The 22,242-nt window shown below is 39.1% G+C and overlaps 1 protein-coding gene and 1 pseudogene across 1 annotated transcript in view; one reads left to right on the forward strand and one right to left on the reverse strand.

The window, feature by feature from the left end:
- LOC112257879 (zinc finger protein OZF) overlaps nucleotides 1-22,242 on the forward strand; it is a 91,132-nt gene that overhangs the window by 50,461 nt on the left and 18,429 nt on the right. The gene's annotated exons all lie outside the window — the stretch shown is intronic.
- Nucleotides 334-6,367, reverse strand: LOC112257881 (annotated as a pseudogene).

The raw sequence follows: 22,242 nt of genomic DNA on the forward strand, positions 1-22,242 counted from the left end.
TACCTCATCCCTGGATTGTTATTTATTTTTGCTCCTTTGCACCCCAGTATCTCTACTTGCACATTCATCACTCCAGTGTTTAATTGCTAAATTGTAATTATTTCACCACCATGGCCTATTTATTGCCTTACCTCATTACTCCATTTGCACACACTGTACATAGATATTTCTGTTGTGTTAATGACTGTACTTTTGTTTATCCCATGTGTAACTCTGTGTTGTTGTTTGTGTCACACTGCTTTGCTTTATCTTGGCCAGGTCACAGTTGTAAATTAGAACTTGTTCTCAACTGGCCACCTGGTGAAATAAAAATAACATTTTGTTGTTGGAATCAAATCAAGCTTTATTTATACAGCACATTTCAGACATGGATGCAACACAATGGCTTCACAGGAAAAAACAAATAAAAGACAATGAAAATAAACAAATATTTAGTACATAACAAACAGAAGACTAATGAGCACCCTAAGGAAATTCCTTTGATTAAAATATTAATCGGATGCAATATCCAACCCAAAATATAAGCTTGTTTTTTAGGAGGGGTTCTGAAAGACACTGAGGGTGTCCACATAAAATTGACTAGTAACAACAACTGGGACCTAAAAGACACTCACCATGAGACCCACTAAATCTGCCCAAGAAGGGACAAACAAAAGAAAAACCCACAACAAACTTAAAGACAGGAAGTAAACCAGAAAGGTGGAGCAACTAAAGGTGTTGACTCTCCACATATCAAGACAACTGGAGCACTGGGCCAGACACTCTTAAATAGACTAACGAGGTGACACCAATCTGTGCGTCCTACGTTCCATTTCTCATTTTAATCAACTACAATGCTTCATCAATATAAACATGGCATCTACTGGCTGTCAACAATTGAAGACAGGAAAAAAAATATTTCTAAATAATAATATACAATAGCATTATTTTTTTCAACATTTTCTCTATAAAATCCAAAAACGCACTAGCTTCTAGTCCACTTTTTATTTAACTAGGCAAGTCAGTTAAAAATGTGTTCTTATTTTCAATGATGGCCTGGGAACAGTGGGTTAACTGCCTTGTTCTACAACATATTTTTACCTTGTCAGCTCGGGGATTCGATCCAGCAACCTTTCGGGGACTGGCCCAACGCTCTAACCACTCGGCTACTGAAAGTACGTTGAAATTAGGTTGTTTTGAAAATAATTTAAAAAATACACATTTTCAACTACAACCGAACAAATATTGGGCATCGGGCATCGTCTTCTTTTCAATTACATTTTGCTAGGTGGGATAGCCCCAATGTCAAAACACAGTTTTAAAATGTCTAAATCAATAACCAATATGCAGGAACAGTTTGTGATATATTGAAAACCTAAACATAAAATGTGCTATGTACATAAACATCTGCCACAATATTCATATTACTTGTATTTGTTAAACAAGCTCCTTATAAACTGCACAAGCATCAGAAACGCTATTATTTTGACAAGTAGTAATAAATCACTGATATCAATTAGGTGGGAATTCAGGTTGTAGGTGCTGTTGAAACTAACACAACTAAAAATATATTTTACCACACTGGTTAGAGGACAACCTGCAGAAGACAGTCAGCTACATTTTGGAGTGATGCATTTAAATTTAGGGGTCACTAAACAAAGGAATGCAACACTTATTTGTCATCACTCATCAATATCATGTTGAAATCAATGCGAGAGGAGGGAGATGAGGTTGCACGTCCTGTTGATTATCTGGGAATGTGTACATCACTGGTTAGAAACAACTTGTAGAAAAAATCTAGCTACATTTTGAAGTGTTGCATTTTGATTCAAGTGGGTCACCAACGTGGTAAGTGTAAGAACTCTTTTTTTGTTAATCACTTTTTGTTAAATCAGATAAATAGTACTCTTCCATTTCAGAGCCTGGATTTTCCCCCTGAGGCAAATATCCATATCATGCTGAAATCAATAGAAAAGGTGACAAACGATTAGGCTTCTACATTGTGACATTATCAAAATACTCCTACTACAATGTTGAAACATTCTACATTGCGACATACATTTTTTGATATCATGAAACAACTCCTTCATGTATGTACTTTCTGATATTTGTTCAGAGATCTTTTATCAGATTATCTCTGGTCACAGCTATGAGCTTTCACTCCTGTGTGTGTCCTCTGGTGTCGTACCAGGCTGTTTGACTGAGTAAAACTCTTCCCACATTGATTACAGCTATAAGATTTCTATTCTTTGTGTTTTCTCTGGTGTACAGTCAGCTGCCCAGATGTAACAAAACTCTTCCCACATTGACCACAGCTATAAGGTTTCTCTCCTGTGTGTGTTCTCTGGTGTATAGTCAGACTGCTAGATGTAACAAAACTCTTCCCACATTGACCACAGCTATAAGGTTTATCTCCTGTGTGTGTTCTCTCGTGTGATATCAGGTTGGTTGACTGAGTAAAACTCTTCCCACATTGATCACATCTATAAGGTTTATCTCCTGTGTGTGTTCTCCGGTGTACCTTCAGATGGCTAGATTTACCAAAACTCTTCCCACATTGATCACAGCTATATGGTTTCTCTCCTGTGTGTCTTCTCTGGTGCACTGTCAGATCGCCAGAATGACCAAAACTCTTCCCACATTGACCACAGAAAAAATGTTTATCTCCTGTGTGTGTTCTCTGGTGTGATGTCAGGCTGGTTGACTGAGAAAAACTCTTCCCACATTGAGTACAGCTAAAAGGTTTCTCTCCTGTGTGGATTCTCTGATGAATTTTAATGCCTGCTGATGAGGTGAATCTCTTCCCACAGTCAGAGCAGCAGTGAGTTCTCTTCCCGGTGAGTCTCTGCTGGTGTTTCCTAAAGAGTTCTGATGTGGAGAGACTCTTCTCTGCCTTGTCAGCATCATGATGTTGTTGAGGCTCCCCAGAAGATCCATGATAGCCCCGTCTCTCTCCTGTGTGAACGACAAAGTCAGACAGATGGTTAAAGGCCCACAACAGCGGAAATCCACTGTAAAAGGTGATGCCAACAGCGTAGCTATGATGTTGGACAACAATTGATATCTGTAATGAATGTTAAAATTATTTGACAATTGTCTTAAAATGAGCAAGAAGTCATATTTTGTCTTGTTTTCACATTAGTAGTAAAATCGATGAATGTAGGCAAGAAATAAGTTATTAAAGTTGTTGAAACCCTAAGCAGTGTGCCAGACAACTTTTGGTTTCCAATATTGGCCCATTTCTGTGTTTAATAAAATTGTAGTATGTGGGCGATGCACACAATCTGGTTGTAGAAACTCCTCCCTGCTAATGAGGAAACCGCTAGTTATGGACGTAGTATATCTGCCTGGAGCAAAAATGGTGAGCAAAGATTTTAGTTTTTCACAATGTATTCTGAATGTGAATGGGGGAAATCTCAGGGGAGTAAACTCCATTTCTAGGTTGCTTATTTCACACTTTTCTTTCTTTTTTTCTTTTACCTTTATTTAACCAGGCAAGTCAGTTAAGAACAAATTCATATTTTCAATGATGGCTTAGGAACGGTGGGTTAACTGCCTTGTTCAATGGCAGAATGACAGATTTTTACCTTGTCAGCTCGGGGATTCGTTTTTGCAACCTTCCGGTTACGAGTCCAACGCTCTAACCACTTGCCTTACATTGCACTCCACGAGGAGCCTGCGTGGCAGGCTGACTACCTGTTACGCGAGGGCAGCAAGAAGCCAAGGTAAGTTGCTAGCTAGCATTAAACTTATCTTATAAAAAACAATCAATCTTAACATAATCACTAGTTAACTACACATGGTTGATGATATTACTAGTTTATCTAGCGTGTCCTGCGTTGCATATAATCGATACGGTGCCAGTTAATTTCTCATCGAATCACAGCCTACTTCGACAAACGGGTGATGATTTAACAAGCACAATTGCGAAAAAAGCACTGTACACCAATGTACCTAACCATAAACATCAGTGCCTTTCTTTAAAATCAATACACAAGTATATATTTTTAAACCTGCATATTTAGTTAATATTGCCTGTTAACATGAATTTCTTATAACTAGTGAAATTGTGTCATTACTCTTGCGTTCTGTGCCAGCAGTCAGGGTATATTGCAGCAGTTTGGGCCGCCTGGCTCATTGCGAACTGTGTGAAGTCCATTTATTCCTAACAAAGGCCGTAATTAATTTGCCAGAATTGTACATAATTATGACATAACATTGAAGGTTGTACAATGTAACAGCAATATTTAGACTTAGGGATGCCATCCATTAGATAAAATACAGAACGGTTCCGTATTTCACTGAAAGAATAAATGTTTTGTTTTTGAAATGATAGTTTCCGAATTCGACCATTTTAATGACCAAAGGCTCGTATTTATCTGTGTTATTATGTTATAATTAAGTCTATGATTTGATAGAGCAGCCTGACTGAGCGGTGGTAGGCACCAGCAGGCTCGTAAGCATTCATTCAAACAGCACTTTCGTGCATTTGCCAGCAGCTCTTCGCAATTCTTCAAGCATTTAGCTGTTTATGACTTCAAGCCTATCAACTCTCGAGATTATGCTGGTGTAATCGATGTGAAAAAAGGCTAGCTAGTTAGCGGGGTACGCGCTAATAGTGTTTCAAATGGCACTCGCTCTGAGGCTTGGAGTAGTTGTTCCCCTTGCTCTGCATGGGTAACGCTGCTTCGAGGGCGGCTGTTGTTGACGTGTTCCTGGTTCGAGCCCAGGTAGCGGCGAGGAGAGGGACGGAAGCTATACTGTTACACTGGCAATACTAAAGTGCCTATAAGAACATCCAATAGTCAAAGGTATATGAAATACAAATCGTATAGAGAGAAATAGTCCTATAAATACTATAACTACAACCTAAAACCTCTTACCTTGGAATATTAAAGTCTCATGTTAAAAGGAACCACCAGCTCTCTCATATGTTCTCATGTTCTGAGCAAGGAACTTAAACGTCAGCTTTTTTACATGGCACATATTGCACTTTTACTTTCTTCTCCAACACTTTGTTTTTGCATTATTTAAACCAGATTGAAAATTTTTCATTATTTATTTGAGGCTAAATTGATTTTATTGATGTATTATATTAAGTTAAAATAAGTGTTAATTCAGTATTGTTGTAATTGTCATTATTACATTTAAGAATCGTCCGATTAATCGGTATGGGCATTTTTTGGTCCTCCAATAATCGATATTGGCATCGGCGTTGAAAAATCATAATCGGTCGACCTCTAGAGCTTACCAAGATGACATTGTATGTTCCTGAGTGGCCTAGTTACAGTTTGGACTAAAATCGTCTTGAAAGTCTATGGCAAGACTTGAAAATGGCTTTCTAGCAATGATGAACAACCAACTTGACAGAACATGAAGGATTTTAAAAAGAATAATGAACATCCACATGGAGATCAGTCGGCTATTGGATGACATCACGACTTCCCATCAAGCCAACTCTGTGAAGGCCTTACTATGACATCACTCACTCCTGCTAGTTTGCAGTTGTCTAAAAAAAACACTATTTTGCTCAAACATTTATTTATTTCCCTTTAGTGTGTTTATACTTTACTGTATTTATATATCACTTTTCAACAGGAAAAGTTTTTTTTTAAATCACTGGAGGACGTCATGAAAAATTCCAACAGTACAAAAACATATTCAAGTGTAGAACGCCCTTTTAAAAATCACACATTAGTTCAACAACTGCAGAGTTTATGTCCGTTTTATAAGATAGTACTCACTGTATTTACCGGTGTTATTAATCAGATCTCCAGTCTTCTCTTCTTCTTCCTCCTCTAATGTGACAGTAATCTCCCCCTCTTCATCCTTCATTCCAAAAACGTCTTCATCTTCTTTCACTGTGACAGTAACCTCCTCCACTCCAAAAACTGCATATTCCTCCTCCTCTTTCACTCTGAAGGCGTCTTCCTCTCCTTTCACTGTAACAGCCTCACCCTCTAAATGTTGTTGTATTGTAACAGCCTCCTCTTCCTCCTCCTCTTTCACGAGAGCTTCTTTCTCCATCCAGCAGACAGCCTCTTCTTTAGCAGGAGGAGAGTAACTTAGTGAGCTCATGGTCGGGGAAAATAGCCAATTAGCATTAGCGACTAGACTACTGCTAACTAAACAAACCAGCTAGTTGACTTACAACGTAAATATTAAATTAAATAGGGTAGCTAGTTGTTTCCACATAAGTACGTTTAAATCATAGTGGCAAATAAAACACGAAATTGTCTAAAGAACTTGAATGTTCCGACTTTGTTGCCTAGCGAGCTACCGAGGTGGCTGCAGTTGTTGAAGAAGCGTTCCGTCCACTAGATTATACGTCACACTAGAAACATCGCCTGAAAGACACATATCGCATCTGCTTTCTGGAGGGAGGAAACGCAGTTGAGGAGGGAAAACTTTTTTTCTCTCTTCATTGAATTTTAATATTATAAAGCAGTTTAGGGAAACGTTTTTTTATTCTCCAATAAATAAGAATATTATATCAACACGTACAAAGAGCAACACGTGTTGTTTGATTAGTTAAGATTTTTTATGAGAATTTAAAACAAACTCAACATCTACTCCACATCTGTATTCCTGATTCAGTCAAATAACTAGATATCAACATTATCACCTAGTTATTGATAACCTTGATAAATATTTGCAAAAATGACTGTATAAAATAAATAAGTAAACTTTACCCACTACCAGGATATTTTAGCCCAAAACCTGGTTACCTCTGCTAGGAGGCTGAAACTTGGCCATAAGTGTTTGAATGTTAAATGACGAGACAGAGGCATTGATGCGAGTAACCAGTCTTGTTCAGTACATGACAACACATCCGGGTATCTCAAGCACCCCGGTAAAACACAAGAGTTGCAGTAATTAACATTTACCAACAGATGGCAACACTGTGCCATCTTACACCCATAACAATAAGTGGATCTTCCAGCAAGACATCAACATCCACAAAGAAATGGTTAATTGGGCACATAATCAACATTTTCAACAGCCACCTCAGTCTTCGTACTTGAACTCCATTGATAATCTGTGGTTTGAATTGAACAGGGCAATCTACAAACGCAGACAAAATAAATTAAGGACCTGGAGAGATTCTGTATGGAGGAATGGTCTAAGATCCCACCCAATGTGTTCTCTAATCTCATAAAACATTTCAGTGTCGTTTTCCTCCCAATTGGAGGGTGCTGGAGAATTGAAACATGGGTGTCAATAATTCAGACCCTTACCTTTTGAGAATTACATGTTAAACTAAATCTCTTTCTCTGAGCAATTGTATTAGCATAAAATAATATAATTTCTCTTTTTTTTGTTGGTGTAACAATACATCATAAAGATGTATATAATGAACAGGCTGGTTAAGTTAGCATTAGCCTAGCTAGCTAACATTCCCGAAGATGAGTTCACTAAGATACTCTCCTCCTGTTAAAGAAGATGAGGTCTGCTGGACGGAGAAAGAGGGTCTCGTCAAAGAGGAGGAGGAAGAGAAGGATGTTACAATACAAAAACAAGTAGAGTGTGAGGCTGTTACAGTGAAAGAAGAAGAGAAAGACGTTTCAGTGAAAGAAGAGGTAGGCACGTTAAGAGTGAAAGAGGAGGCAGAGGAGAATGCAGTTTTTGGAGTGAAAGAGGAGGAGGGGGAGATGACTGCCACATCCAAAACGGAAGAAGAGGAGGAAACTGAATATCTGGGCCCGGTTTCTCAAATGCATCTTAAGGCGTCCGATGGTTCCAATGATGAACTTTGCCATAAGATGGTTTTGGGACCCGGGACTCGATTAACACTAGTAAGAACAGTCATTAAAACAGAGGCACAAACTCTGCAGTTGAACTGATGTTTGGTGTTAAAGGGTAAATATGCAATAGCTACATTCCATATTTGGACATCAAAATGATTTATTTATAGCCATTTATTCTTGAGGAATATAACACATGCCTCATGAGCTTAGTTCAACTGTTGTACCCCATCAGATCCCCAAATAAGCTTTTTTACTCTAATGTTTAGAAACAATGTAAATCAACACTGTATAGCCTCAACATGGTTAAAACTATAATGTTGATATCATGAATGGTCAGTCCTTGTATCCATAGGTCTGTTTATGAATTTGAGAGTAGTTACATTTCTCCATCCCCATCATCATCTTATTACCAAAACACTTTGTTATTGTTTAAACTGCAGATTAGTTGATGGGGCTTTTTTAAAGGGACTACCTAGGTTTTACATAGCATTTACATGCCTGCCCTGAGTCTTGGTTTGGTAAACAGCTGAGGGAAGGGGGCTGGAGAAATGTAACCACTCAAATTCATAGAGAAAGCTATTGTAGAAACCGTAACCCAACACCTAGCGACCTCGTCAAGAAGTTCAGACATCTTGGCGTAACAGTTATAAGGTGTTGGCTTGACAGTCACTGGACCCAGGTTTGAGTTCAGCTCAGGGCTACCCCCAGAATTCACTACACTATGAATACAAGGACTGGCCATCCATGATGTCATAATGATAGTTTAACCAGGTTTCTATGCTATATAGTATATTCTAGAATTCTTCCAAGATGTCATAATGATAGTTTAACCAGGTTTCTATGCTATATAGTATATTCTAGAATTCTTCCACAATGTCATAATGATAGTTTAACCAGGTTTCTAGGCTATATAGTATATTCTAGAATTCATCCATGTTGTCATAATGATAGTTTAACAAGGTTTCTAGGATATATAGTATATTCTAGAATTGCCAGTGTAGATTTCCTGTGGGGATCAAACTGTTTATAAGTCATTGTATAATATTCAGCCATTTTTCTTCATACCATTTACATTAAAGGCGAAACATACCTAGATTCAGAAACATTCATTATTTCTTTAAGTTAATGAATTGGTTTGAAATGTTTGTTTTAAAACCTTCTCAAAGTTGGTGCCTTGACAGTTTTGTAAAAAATGTTTTTACCATAAATCACTATTTTAATTTGTTTTAAATTTAACCTTTATTTAACCAGGCAAGTCAGTTAAGAACAAATTCTTATTTACAATAATGGCCTACCCCGGCCAAACCTGGACAACGCTGGGCCAATTGTGCAACACCCTATGGAACTCCCAATCACGGCCGGTTGTGATACAGCCTGGAATTTAACCAGGGTCTGTAGTGACACCTCAAGCACTATATCCTATCCTAGCCACATGGGAGCCCAACATTGACTACCATTGGCTGGCATGCATAACTTCCAGTGAATTAAGCTTACTGGTGTTCCCCCAGCATTAGGGCAACCCCATTCCTATTTTAAATTCCTGGAGATTATTGGACATTTTCCAGTACCCTTAGAATTGTCCAGTTTAGAATTGTACTGTTTTCTTAGAAGTAGGTAGCAGAATCAATATAGTTAACCATTAGACATATGTGATTGTGCAAAGCTGGATCAACACACCTGGTCATTCTGGGTCTTGTGAAGGCCTTTGTACAGGAACACTGGTTAATCATTTGTAAGCACCATAGGCTTGGACTTGTGAAGGCCATTGGACAGGAGCATTAGTTAATCAGTTATAGGCACCTGCAATAGGAGTGTGCATGTCTGTTTATTTTTGTGTCATTGCAATGGTCACGCCACCAATAGAATCTATGCCCTAATGTCTGAGCCAATCAGAGAATGGAAACTAAGCAGAAAGATAAGGGTGGCCAAGGCTAAAGGGTATTAATCATTTACATAAAGGGTAGTGACTATGTTATGTAAGGGAACACACCCCTGAAATGTACAAAAATGAATGGGAAGTCATTGGCACTGGACAAACCATATACACGGTGTCCAACACCCCTCATTTCGGCGTCGTTTCATTCAAAGTTGATTGCAAATGCCATATGGCAAATGCCAAGTGTAACACTTTAAAAATCCAAAAGATGGCGAGTGCGCTCCACTGTGGTTCTTCATATTGCAAATGTAACACAAGTCAACATCCAAAAGTACAATTTTGAAAAACTGAACATTTTTTCTAAAACTTATCACCCCCTTAAAAAAGTGCTTTCTGGACCGTTTTTCAAAATTCTTTCGATTTTTGTGTCAATTACACATGTATAAGAACTGTATCAACATACTTTAGTCATATTTTATTATCATTATTATTATTATTTTTTTAAACTTGTGCATAAGGCATATGTTTTCTCCATTTACAATATGATTTCATAGGAAGTCAAAAGTCAAAAATGTGAACTTTTTTCAAAAACTAAAACTTTTTTGTTGTCAATTAATCATGTGTAAGAACTGTATGAATATACTTTGTCAAATGTTATTATCATATTTTTTTTAAATTACTGTTATTATTTCATCAGGCATATGTTTTGTCCATTTGCAATATCATTTCATAGGAAGTCAAAAGTCACTTTTTTGGCCAAATGCCATAAGAAATGTCCAAATGCAATATGAAAGATTTGAAAATGCCAAATCAGGATGTTATGTCCATTTGCCATGTACCATCACGAATTTGACATGCTCAAAAATACTGCAGAAATGCAAAATTGACTGGCCTGATGAACTCGGGATGGCCGGGCAGTGATCAAATCAAATCAAATTTTATTTGTCACATACACATGGTTAGCAGATGTTAATGCGAGTGTAGCGAAATGCTTGCGCTTCTAGTTCCGACAATGCAGTAATAACCAACAAGTAATCTAACTAACAATTCCAAAACTACTACCTTATACACACAAGTGTAAGGGGATAAAGAATATGTACATAAAGATATATGAGTGAGTGATGGTACAGAGCGGCATAGGCAAGATACAGTAGATGGTATTGAGTGCAGTATATACATATGAGATGAGTATGTAAACAAAGTGGCATAGTTAAAGTGGCTAGTGATAGATGTATTACATAAAGATGCAGTAGATGATATAGAGTACAGTATATACATATACATATGAGATGAATAATGTGGGGTATGTAAACATTATATTAGGTAGCATTGTTTAAAGTGGCTAGTGATATATTTTACATCATTTCCCATCAATTCCCATGATTAAAGTGGCTGGAGTTGAGTCAGTGTGTTGGCAGCAGCCACTCAATGTTAGTGGTGGCTGTTTAACAGTCTGATGGCCTTGAGATAGAAGCTGTTTTTCAATCTCTCGGTCCCAGCTTTGATGCACCTTTACTGACCTCGCCTTCTGGATGATAGCGGGGTGAACAGGCAGTGGCTCGGGTGGTTGTTGTCCTTGATGATCTTTATGGCCTTCCTGTGACATCGGATGGTGTAGGTGTCCTGGAGGGCAGGTAGTTTGCCCCCGGTGATGCGTTGTGCAGACCTCACTACCCTGTGGAGAGCCTTACGGTTGTGGGCGGAGCAGTTGCCATACCAGGCGGTGATACAGCCCGACAGGATGCTCTCGATTGTGCATTTGTAGAAGTTTGTGAGTGCTTTTGGTGACAAGCCGAATTTCTTCAGCCTCCTGAGGTTGAAGAGGCGCTGCTGCGCCTTCTTCACGATGCTGTCTGTGTGGGTGGACCAATTCAGTTTGTCTGTGATGTGTACGCCGAGGAACTTAAAACTTACTACCCTCTCCACTACTGTTCCATCAATGTGGATAGGGGGGTGTTCCCTCTGCTGTTTCCTGAAGTCCACAATCATCTCCTTAGTTTTGTTGACGTTGAGTGTGAGGTTATTTTCCTGACACCACACTCCGAGGGCCCTGACCTCCTCCCTGTAGGCCGTCTTGTCGTTGTTGGTAATCAACCCTACCACTGTTGTGTCGTCCGCAAACTTGATGATTGAGTTGGAGGCGTGCGTGGCCACGCAGTCGTGGGTGAACAGGGAGTACAGGAGAGGGCTCAGAACGCACCCTTGTGGGGCCCCAGTGTTGAGGATCAGCGGGGTGGAAATGTTGTTGCCTACCCTCACCACCTAGGGGCGGCCCGTCAGGAAGTCCAGTACCCAGTTGCACAGGGCGGGGTCGAGACCCAGGGTCTCGAGATTGATGACGAGCTTGGAGGGCACTATGGTGTTAAATGCCGAGCTGTAGTCGATGAACAGCATTCTCACATAGGTAGTGGTTCCTCTCCATCGCTCGTTGTGTTGATTTCATCATGTCCATTTGGTGATGTTTTTTCACTGTTGAATCATATTGCAAATGCACGTGCATTTGCAATATGTTTCCATGGGCATTTACCATCACGAATTTGGCATGCCCAAAAATCCTGCAGGAATGCGAAATTGACTGGCCCGATGAACCCGGGATGGCTGGGCAGTGATTCTGGTTCCTCTCCATCACTCCTTGTGGTTGATTTCAGAATGTCACTGTGGTGATGGTACCTCACTGTTTAAACATATTGCAAATGGACAAAAGTCACCAACAAGTCACCGTCCATCAGTCAATTAGATATCATTCTGACACCAAACATATACAAACTGACACCACACCCACTTTTTCCAACTCGTTTAGAAGCCAACGATCACATACTTCAGAGCTGGCCCAAAATTCGCAACGCCTTCTGTTCAAACCATAATAAAACGTAAAACATGTAGTTATGTTCTAGCTGCGGGTCCAGTTCTGACATTATGTGTAGGCCTATGTGAGGTGACCCCGAATCCCAAGTTTCGGCTTGATAGGTCATTTGGTGCCCGAGCAAGACCCTAATTGGTGCTGAAAATCCATGCCTTGCTACGGGGTCCTTGAATGAGCTATCGGACAGAAATGTTGGGGTCCGTCCATATGGGCCGAGGCGGTCGCATTGCACCTAGTCTTACGACTCTGGGACATTTCTAAATGTCGGCATTTTCGTGATGCAAAAATGAATTGAAGTTATTGCAAATGTACGAGGCTGTTTCTCGGTCCGAGAACCTTCTAGTGCCAAGTAACTCACCACGCACTATCGACCTGAGGTCTAGAACAGGTTTCTAAAGTTTCAGAACTCTAGGTCTCACGGTTCTTTTTTAGCTCGAACAAAGGTAACTATTGCAGGCACTGTCTGTCTCTACGCACCCCAACGTGTCCCTCCTTCCAAGCTGTGTGATTTAGTTTTTCTTTGAAATTTTATGGGAGTCATTTCATTTACAGTTCATGAGGGTTGCCTAATCGAACATATGAAGTTTTGGAAAGATCTGACTTTTTTAAGCCTTCGAAACAGCCCCTGTGACACCAATTATGGCACTTCCGGTTGGCACAGGAAGCTATAAGTAAACACATATCTTTCTTGGGGTATGCTCTAACAGAATCCTGAGTTTAAAGCCTTTATGTTAAGAATTGACTGATCTACACAGGGTTGAATGCAGTCATTTTCACATTTGCAGGTTATGTACATCAAAATACCTTTTGGGTGAATTTAATCACTTCCGGTTGCTCCAGGAAGCTTAGAATCGACACAGGTAGACCTCATAGTGGCCTGATGGATTGTAGTTATCCGATTTAATTTCATATTTACGGTATTGTTTTTATTATTCAGCTAGTGGGCTAATTAAGTTAGCATTAGCCTAGCTAGCTAACATCTCCAACCATGAGGTCACTAAGCTACTCTCCTCTTGTTAAAGAAGACGAGGTCTGCTGGACGGAGAAAGAAGCTCTCGTCAAAGAGGAGGAGGAAGAGTAGGATGTTACAGTAAAACAAGAAGTAGACGGTGAGGCTGTTACAGTGAAAAAAGAAGAGAAAGACGTTTCAGTGAAAGAAGAGGAAGACGCGTTCAGAGTGAAAGAGGAGGAGGATGTTACAGTAAAAGAAGAGGAGAAAGAGGATGATGCAGCTTTTGGAGTGAAAGAGGAGGAGGGGGAGATGACTGTCACATCGAAAAAGGAGGAGGATGAAGAGGAGGAAACTGGATTTCTGGGCCCGGTTTCCCAAACTCATCTTAAGGCATCCAATGGTTCTAACGATGAACTGTCCCTGGTTAATATGTTTGTGTTATTGTCGCAAATCAACTGATTTATAGTTAAACACTTCAACTAGAAAAATACTCTTATGCTAGCTTTGCCATCAGCCTGACAATAAGTACACTAAGTTTTTAACCAATTTGTGTTTTCAGACCCTCCCTTGGGCGTATTATCACGGGGCAGAAATCTCAAAGATGAATTGGTAAACTCTGATTTACTACCCCACACAGTGCTCAATGCAATGGCACTTGTAAATGTAGATCCTTCAAACACCCCCAAATAGGGAAACAGATCCCAATCAAAGGTGTTATCACGTGCACCACTAAGGCAGTTATTTATCTTACAACTTGTCCTTGTGGTAAAATGTATATGACGTATCCAGTTGCGACCCACTTTTTGGATGCAAAACCCTTGATTTCGTCCCTACATTATATCGGCATCTAATACATCACCCTCCCTAGGAGAGGGGGTGACCTCGACAATTTATTGTTAAAACGAGAGGCTGCCTGGGTCTTTAATTTAAAGAGCCTTGCTCCCGTCAGTCTCAACGTAGCCATTATTGTAATATTGCTGTTCATTGTTAATGGTTGGAGGTCTATGGAGCCAAATTGTATCTATGACCGTATGCTCTCCATTTATGTTTTTATATGTTCTATGTATATCTGTAAATTAACCAATGATAGCAGGCCACACCCGGACATGATTACAGACACCTGTGTGTGTCCTTTGACACAATATAAACCAGTTACCTGCAGTGTTTGTCATTATACCCTGACAATGACAGCTTGTCTGTGAAAATGTTGGTATTTGGTTATTAAATTATTGCATTTGAGCTCCTAGAGTGTGAGGTTCTCCTTTTCAGGCCACCGGGGTCTGACAACTTGGATGGAAAATGACTGAGGATATTAGCAATGATATTGCCACTCCTATTTGCCATATCTTCAATATCACCCTCCTAGAAAGTGAGAAACCCCTACCTTGTCAAAACACAACTGATTGGCTCAAACAGATTAAGGAAAGAAATTCCACAAATGAACTTTTAATTATACATTTTTCTGTGACAAACTGAATTAGTTTTTGATTTTTACCGCTTTTAAAATGGCATTTTATAGATGTATGTATTTCTACTAAATCAAAACAGGAATTTTTATTCAAAAAAGGTTGTTAAAGTATGCTAGACATTTAAAGAATAAATCATACCTAGTCTGATGTTTCTGTAACAATCAATGAATTAGTTATTGATTTTTACCATTTTAAAATGTCCATTGTCTGTTGAATGTATGAATATAAATCCAACTTTACCTCAGTCTTAACTTTCAATGTCTAGGTCTCATTTTTAGGCATCTTTCTCATTGCTACAGCCAGGACAGTGTCTGTGATTAGGAAACTATGAGAACCACACAAAGTATAGGGGGTGATCACGCTCTACCACTAAGGGTCCGTTTAGTTGGCACAATGTAAGACAGTCTTGTGTTCCAATTGTATGTTTAAGTAGCATGAATTGTTCCTGTTCACACCGAGGTGAAGAGCGGAATAATTGAAGGAATGAATTGGAGCCTAACGCTCATCACCTGTGGAAGGCGGGACTTCCAACCAGGCGCGGATTTCATTGGCCTATTCAGGTGTGATTTTAGATCATTCAACCGAAGTCGTGACTCCCAATAGTACTGTATGTTGTACCAAAGATGACTGACGCTTAAGAGAACTACACTGCCATAAATACAAGGCAAGTCAACTGATGTTATATGATTTTAAAAAAAATTACAAATCCAGAGAAGGCACCAACTTTGAGAATGGTTTAAAACAAAGGTTTCAAACAATTCATAAATGTTATTGAATGTAGGTATGTTTCACCTTGAACTTTTTATGGCTGCAGGGGCAGTATTGAGTAGCTTGGATGAAAGGTGCCCATATCAAACAGCCTGCTCCTCAGTCATAGTTGCTAATATTTGCATATTATTATTAGTATTGGATAGAAAACACTGAAGTTTCTAAAACTGTTTGAATGATGTTTGTGAGTATAACAGAGCTCATATTGGCAGGCAAAATCCTGAGTTGAAATCAAAACAAGAAGTCAGAAATCTGAGCTTGTATGTATTCACCAGAGTCCCCAATGAAATCCCCCTTGAGATATGAATGATGTTGCACTGCCTAGGGGTTCCAATAGATGTCAACCATCAATATAAATGATGAGGCTTCTATGTTGTTGTGTGAGTGAATGAGAGCAGAACATATCAGAGGTCCATCAAGCAGCCATTTTGTGATCGTGCTTTTTCCTCATGGTATTCACTTGCGTTCCATTGCTCACGTAGACAAGAAGGAATACTCCGGTTGGAACTGTATTGAAGCTATATGTTAACATCCTAATGATTGATTCTGTACTTAGGTTGAAATGTTTCTTCGACCGGTAATATCACTTTTTGAAGTTTTTGTCCGATATAAGGCTGACCAGAATGAGCGTTTGGATATGTGTACCAAACGCGCTAACAAAAGAAGGTATTTGAACATAAATAACTGACATTTAAATAAATGACATTTTCGAACAAAACAAACATTTATTGTGGACCTGGGATTCCTGGAGTGCTTTCTGATGTAGATCATCAAAGGTAAGGGAATATTTAGCATGTAATTTCTTGTTTATGTTGACGCCATCTTTGCGTCTGTGGTGTTTTTATTTTTGAGCGCTGTCTCAGATTATTGCATGCGTTTCTTTTTCCGTAAAGTTTTTTTGAAATCTGACACAGCGGTTGCATTAAAACCTGTTGAGGATCTTGAGTCCCAATTGGGAACCAGCCCTCCCACCGTCAGCTGGAATGTGGCGCATGGAACGCAAAAAATATTCTTAAAAATATTTAACCTCCACACATTAACAAGTCCAATAGCTCAAATGAAAGATAAACAACTTGTTTATCTAGCCAGCAAGTCAGATTTCTAAAATGTTTTACGGCAAAAACATAGCACATATTTATGTCAAACCACCACCGAAGACACACCGAAGACCAAGCTAATTTCCATAGCCAAATTCAACAAAATATGCAATCACCAAACGCAGGATTAAAATTAAAATAATTTCACTAACCTTTTGAAATCTTCATCAGATGACAGCAATATAACATGTTACACAGTACATTTATGTTTTTTTCAATAATATGCTATATATATCCATAAATCTGTTTACAATGACGGCATGTTCAAAAAAATGCTACTCAAATGTCCGGAGAAATGCGATAGCTCCAGCATATGACGTCAGCTAACATGGAATACACAACATAAACTTAGACTAAATATGCATGTTCTACATATATATAGAAAGATACACTTCTTCTAAATGCAATCGCTGTGTTACATTTATTTTTAACGTTACAGATTTCGTTCACTAGGCTATAATATGAGTCGGCGCTCAGGAATTAGCATTTTGGCTCCTCTACTTGGAGTCCACAGAAACCCATAATAAACACATAAATATTCCCTTACCTTTGCTGTTCTTCCATCAGAAGACCTGGAAGGGTTTATACTTACCAAAAACAGCTTTAGTTTGGAAGTCTGTGTCTTTCGGTGATCAAACACGACATATTTCGGTTGAAATGCAGCCAAAAAGTCAAGTGGGTGCGCATCAAAACGTCGAAATTACATATTATATGTCGACTAAACTTGTCAAACTATGTTCAGAACACAGCGTTAGCATGTTATCTAGCTTCACAGCAATTCTCAGGACGATCAGAAACACACGAGTCGTTTAATCAATCTTGGAACAAAGACATCACCCGAGCAGAACGCGCATGAGAGTAACCTGTTTTCTCGCGTGACCGAAAGGTTTCGGCCCGCCAAAACCCTCGTGAGCGCGCGATTCTCACAATGAGAAGCCCCATTGAAAGCAGACATCGCGCTGAAGAGATAGAAACTGTTCCCAGGACTGTAAGTGCTTGGGAAGGGTGGGGCGATGACGTCAAAGTTGGGCCAACTTTTATGATGACAAGAGAGAGTTTGGGAGAATGAGTGCCCTGAGAGTTCTGCTTTACATAGAGACATAATTTAAACGGTTTTAGAAGCTTTAGAGTGTTTTCTATTCAATAATAATTTTTATATGCATATATTAGCAATTTTTGATAGATTTCTTTTCTGTTTACTATGGGCACGCAATCACCCCAAAGGGGCAGTAATCAGCCCTATCTTTAACAGGTTTTAAGGAGAGGTATATCTATTATTCCATATAACTTGTATTATCATCTACATTTATGATGAGTATTTCTGTTGAATGATGTGGCTATGCAAAATCACTTGATGTTTTTGGAACTAGTGAATCTAACGCGCCAATGTAAACTCAGATTTTTAAAATATTAACTTTATCAAACACTTTGGTGGGATTAACAACAAGATTACCTTTAAAAGATTACCTTTAAAATGATAAAAGACACATGTATCTTTTAGGAATTGTAATTATGAGATTTCTGTGGTTTGAATTTGGCGCCTTCTGTTTTCACCGGTAGTTGTCATATCGATCCCGGTATCGGGATTGCAGCCATAACAGGTTAATGTAATAGCATTAAAAAAAGGCGAATAGCTGTGTTTGAATACCCATACTGAATTCTACACACTTAATGAGTATATACTATTAGTTAATTTTATTTATTAGTTCATGTTAGTATACTGTATACTGAACCGTATCATTTCAAATGAACGCTCTTCTCCTGTCTCTCTACCGGAAGTTTATGCTGTTGCTATGCAACCTCTTGCTAGCTAGTTAGCATAACACATTACTAGTTAGACATTTTCCCACTTCAGGTTGTGTTTTCTTAAATTCAATCTTGAATACCAGAGTGCTTCATAAATTCAGACCATTGTCCGTTTGTAAATTCATCCCGTTTCTCTCTCGGAGCCACTGGCCATTCCGTTCCAGGAGTTGGGTTGATTTGACCGTTCTGACCTCAGCTTGCTGGCTACTTCCAAACACAAATGAGACTCTGACCATTTTACTCGCTCTGGCAGAGCTGGTTAGGCAGTTTTCATGTTATCCAGAGAGACTAACTGTGCTGCTGGAAAAACATTTAAATTACGCTTTTTTAGCCTACGTTTACTGACACCTGGACATATTGAAAGGGTGTTCAGCGCTAGTAAATTCATTATTCTGCTCTCTGGTACTCAGATGAGAGAGCTCTGAAATTGGAGTAGAGAGCCAGAGAGCCAGAGAGAATTTATGAAAGTACCCGAATGTCCATTGAAAAAGCACAACGACTATACCATTTAGCTAAGCTAAGAATGACTGAAATAATCAAGTCAATAAACGTTGGGTAGTTAAGTTTGTTAGAATATAGTTAAATGTATAGTTTAATGTATAAGTAGTTAACTAACGTTAGGTAGCTAGTTGACATACCGGTACATACATGCTAACAAATTGCCAGACATAATAACGTGTAACGTAACTTATTTGAAAAGTCATTACTTTATTACATTGCTTAACGTTTTCTTAACATTTGTCATAATTAGTTAAAACAATGAATTTGTATCAGCTCTCGTTGGACTTTCTGCCATTTTCTTCAAATCTGAAAACGATGTGAAGCCACGCCCATTTCCTGAAGAATTGCATTATGGGCCCTAATGTACTGCGTGTTTACGTAATATTGTGGCAAATTTAGTACAACATCCGGCAACTTTTGGAATACTAACAATATCGTACTGTGACCAATAAGCATACTATATACTCAATTAACATCACAAATAGTAGGGTTAGTATGAGTATTCTAACACAGCTAATGACTTATCAACAGCTCTAACAATTTGACCCCCACAGGAAATCTACACTGGCAGTTACAGGTAGACCCATTTACTATATACCCATTGATTCTTGAAGAATATTACTTATACATGACTCAAATGTTTCAACCGTATTACCCCGACCAGAAACCAAAACATAAGTTTGTATCTCCAACCCTCAAAACATGTTAATAAAAAAATAAAATGTATAGCCTTAATCTTGTTTAGAACTATCATTTTGACCTTATGGATTGCCAGTCCTTGAATTTACAGTGTAGTCAATTCAGGGGGTAGCCCTGGGCTGGACCCAGCGACTGTCAAGCCAACGCCTATTACTGTTACTCCAAAATGTCTGAACTTCTTAACGAGGTCACTAGGTTACGGTTTATAAAATTGCTTTCTCTATGAATTTGAGAGTGGTTACATTTTTCCAGCCCCCATCCCTCAGCTCTTAACCGAACAAAGTCTTCAGGGCTGACATTTTGTTGCTGTTTAAATACTACGGTGCCCCTTTAAAAAAGCAACACAATCAACCAACCAAGCTGCAGTTCAAACAATAACAAAGCTGTAATTCCACCACTGTTTTGGTAATACGATTATGGATGGGGCTGGAGGTATGTAACTACTCTCAAATTCAGAGACAGACCAATGGATCTATGATATCAACATTATAGTTTTAACCATGTTGAGGCTATACAGTGTTGGTTTACATTGTTTCTAAACATTAGAGTAAAAAACAGCTTATTCTGGGTTCTGATGGGGTACAACAGTTGAACTGAGCTCATGAGGCATGTGTTACATTCTTCAAGAATCAATGGCTATAAATTAACAATTAAAAAAGTCTAAATACGGATCTAGCTATGACATATTTCCCCTTTAACACCACACATCAGGTCAACAACTGCAGAGTTTGTGCTTCTGTATTTAAGACAGTACTTACTAGTGTTAATCAGGGCCCATTCATCGTTAGAACAATTAGATGCTTTAACATGCCTTTGGGAAACCGGGCCCAGATATCCAGTTTCCTCCTCTTCTTCCAATGTGACAGTCATCTCACCCTCCTCCTCTTTCTCCTCTTTACTGTAACATCCTCTTCCTCTTTCACTCTGAACGCATCTTCCTCTTTCACTGAAACGTCTTCCTCTTCTTCTTTCACTGTAACAGCCTCACTCTATACTTGTTTTTGTATTGCGACAGCCTCCTCTTCCTCTTTCACGACAACGTTCAGCCACAGGCCCTCTTTCTCCGTCCAGCAGACCTCTTCTTTAGCAGGAGGAGAGTAGCTTAGTGAACTCATGGTCGGGAATGCTAGCTAGCTAGGCTAATGCTAACTTAACCAGCCCGCTAGCTGACTAATAACAACAACACCGTAAATATGAAATTAAAACTGATAACTAACTAGACGACAGAAGAGGGTTTAAAACAAAGTGGCTAATATACACTAAAGCGTCTAAAGAGATTTATTGGTTCGGCTATTTTGTCTAGCAAGCTACCGAGGTGGCTGACAAGCTGTTGCTGCTCTTGAAAGAAGCGCTCCGTCCACTAGATTATACGTCACACTAACAGCATTGCCTTAAAGTCGCAGATCGCCATCTGCTGACTGGAGTGGGTAACGCAGTTGAATAAAATGTATATTTAAATTATTTGACGAAAAGTTAAAGTATAGGAAGCATGAGTTTTTACTCACCAGTGTAACAACACAGTGTGGTTAAAGACTTAGTAACGGAGTTGTAGTCACAATATGGTTTAATATAAGTACAAACTGTTATGTTGTTGCGTTATTACATATTTCTTGACTTATTTCTGGATATCTTCTAAACTACCCACAATGCACTATTTCTCAGTGTCATGTGGAGTATCTACTCTGTGCTACAGAGTTTGTATGCTAGCTCGGTAGCTAGCTCAAGCTTGCTAACGTTATGCGTTCATGCAACGCGTGGTTGTGTTATCTAGTGGAAACCCGTTAGCACTATATAGCCGAGAAACCTGATTAAACTATCATTATGACGTCATGGATGGCCAGTCTGAACCCGTTAGCACGGTAGAGCTTCTGGACATCAGAACAGCGATTAGTCACCTCGAACTTGACAAATATTTCTTCTTTAACGAGTCTGACGCAAAGTATATGCTGCTTTTAGAAGACCAGGCCCAAATCCCCGTCATTCACGTGAAGAAAATTTGGAGATGAGCTAAATTACTTTTATGCTCTCTTTGAGGCAATCAACTCTGAAGCACGATTGAGAGCACCAGCTTTTCCGGATGACCACACTCTCCGTACCCAATGTGAGCAAGGCCTTTAAACAGGTCAACATTCACAATGCCCCAGGGCCAGACGGATTACCAGGGCGAGTACTCAGAGCATGCGCAGACCAACTGGCAAGTGTCTTCACTGACATTTTCAACCTCTCCCTTTTTTATTTTATTTAACTAGGCAAGTCAGTTAAAACCTCTAGTGACTCCCCATCCCGCATGAGGGAGCGTAATCATCGACTGACACTAATTAGCATAACGCAACGGACATAAATATTCCTAGAAAATATTCCTATTCATGAAAATCACAAGTGAAATATATTGAGACACAGTTTAGCCCTTTGTTAATCACCCTGTCATCTCAGATTTTCAAAATATACTTTACAGCCAAAGCTAGACAAGCATTTGTGTAAGTT

This window comes from Oncorhynchus tshawytscha, linkage group LG32, assembly GCF_018296145.1.
Source record: "Oncorhynchus tshawytscha isolate Ot180627B linkage group LG32, Otsh_v2.0, whole genome shotgun sequence".
NCBI lineage: Eukaryota > Metazoa > Chordata > Actinopteri > Salmoniformes > Salmonidae > Oncorhynchus > Oncorhynchus tshawytscha.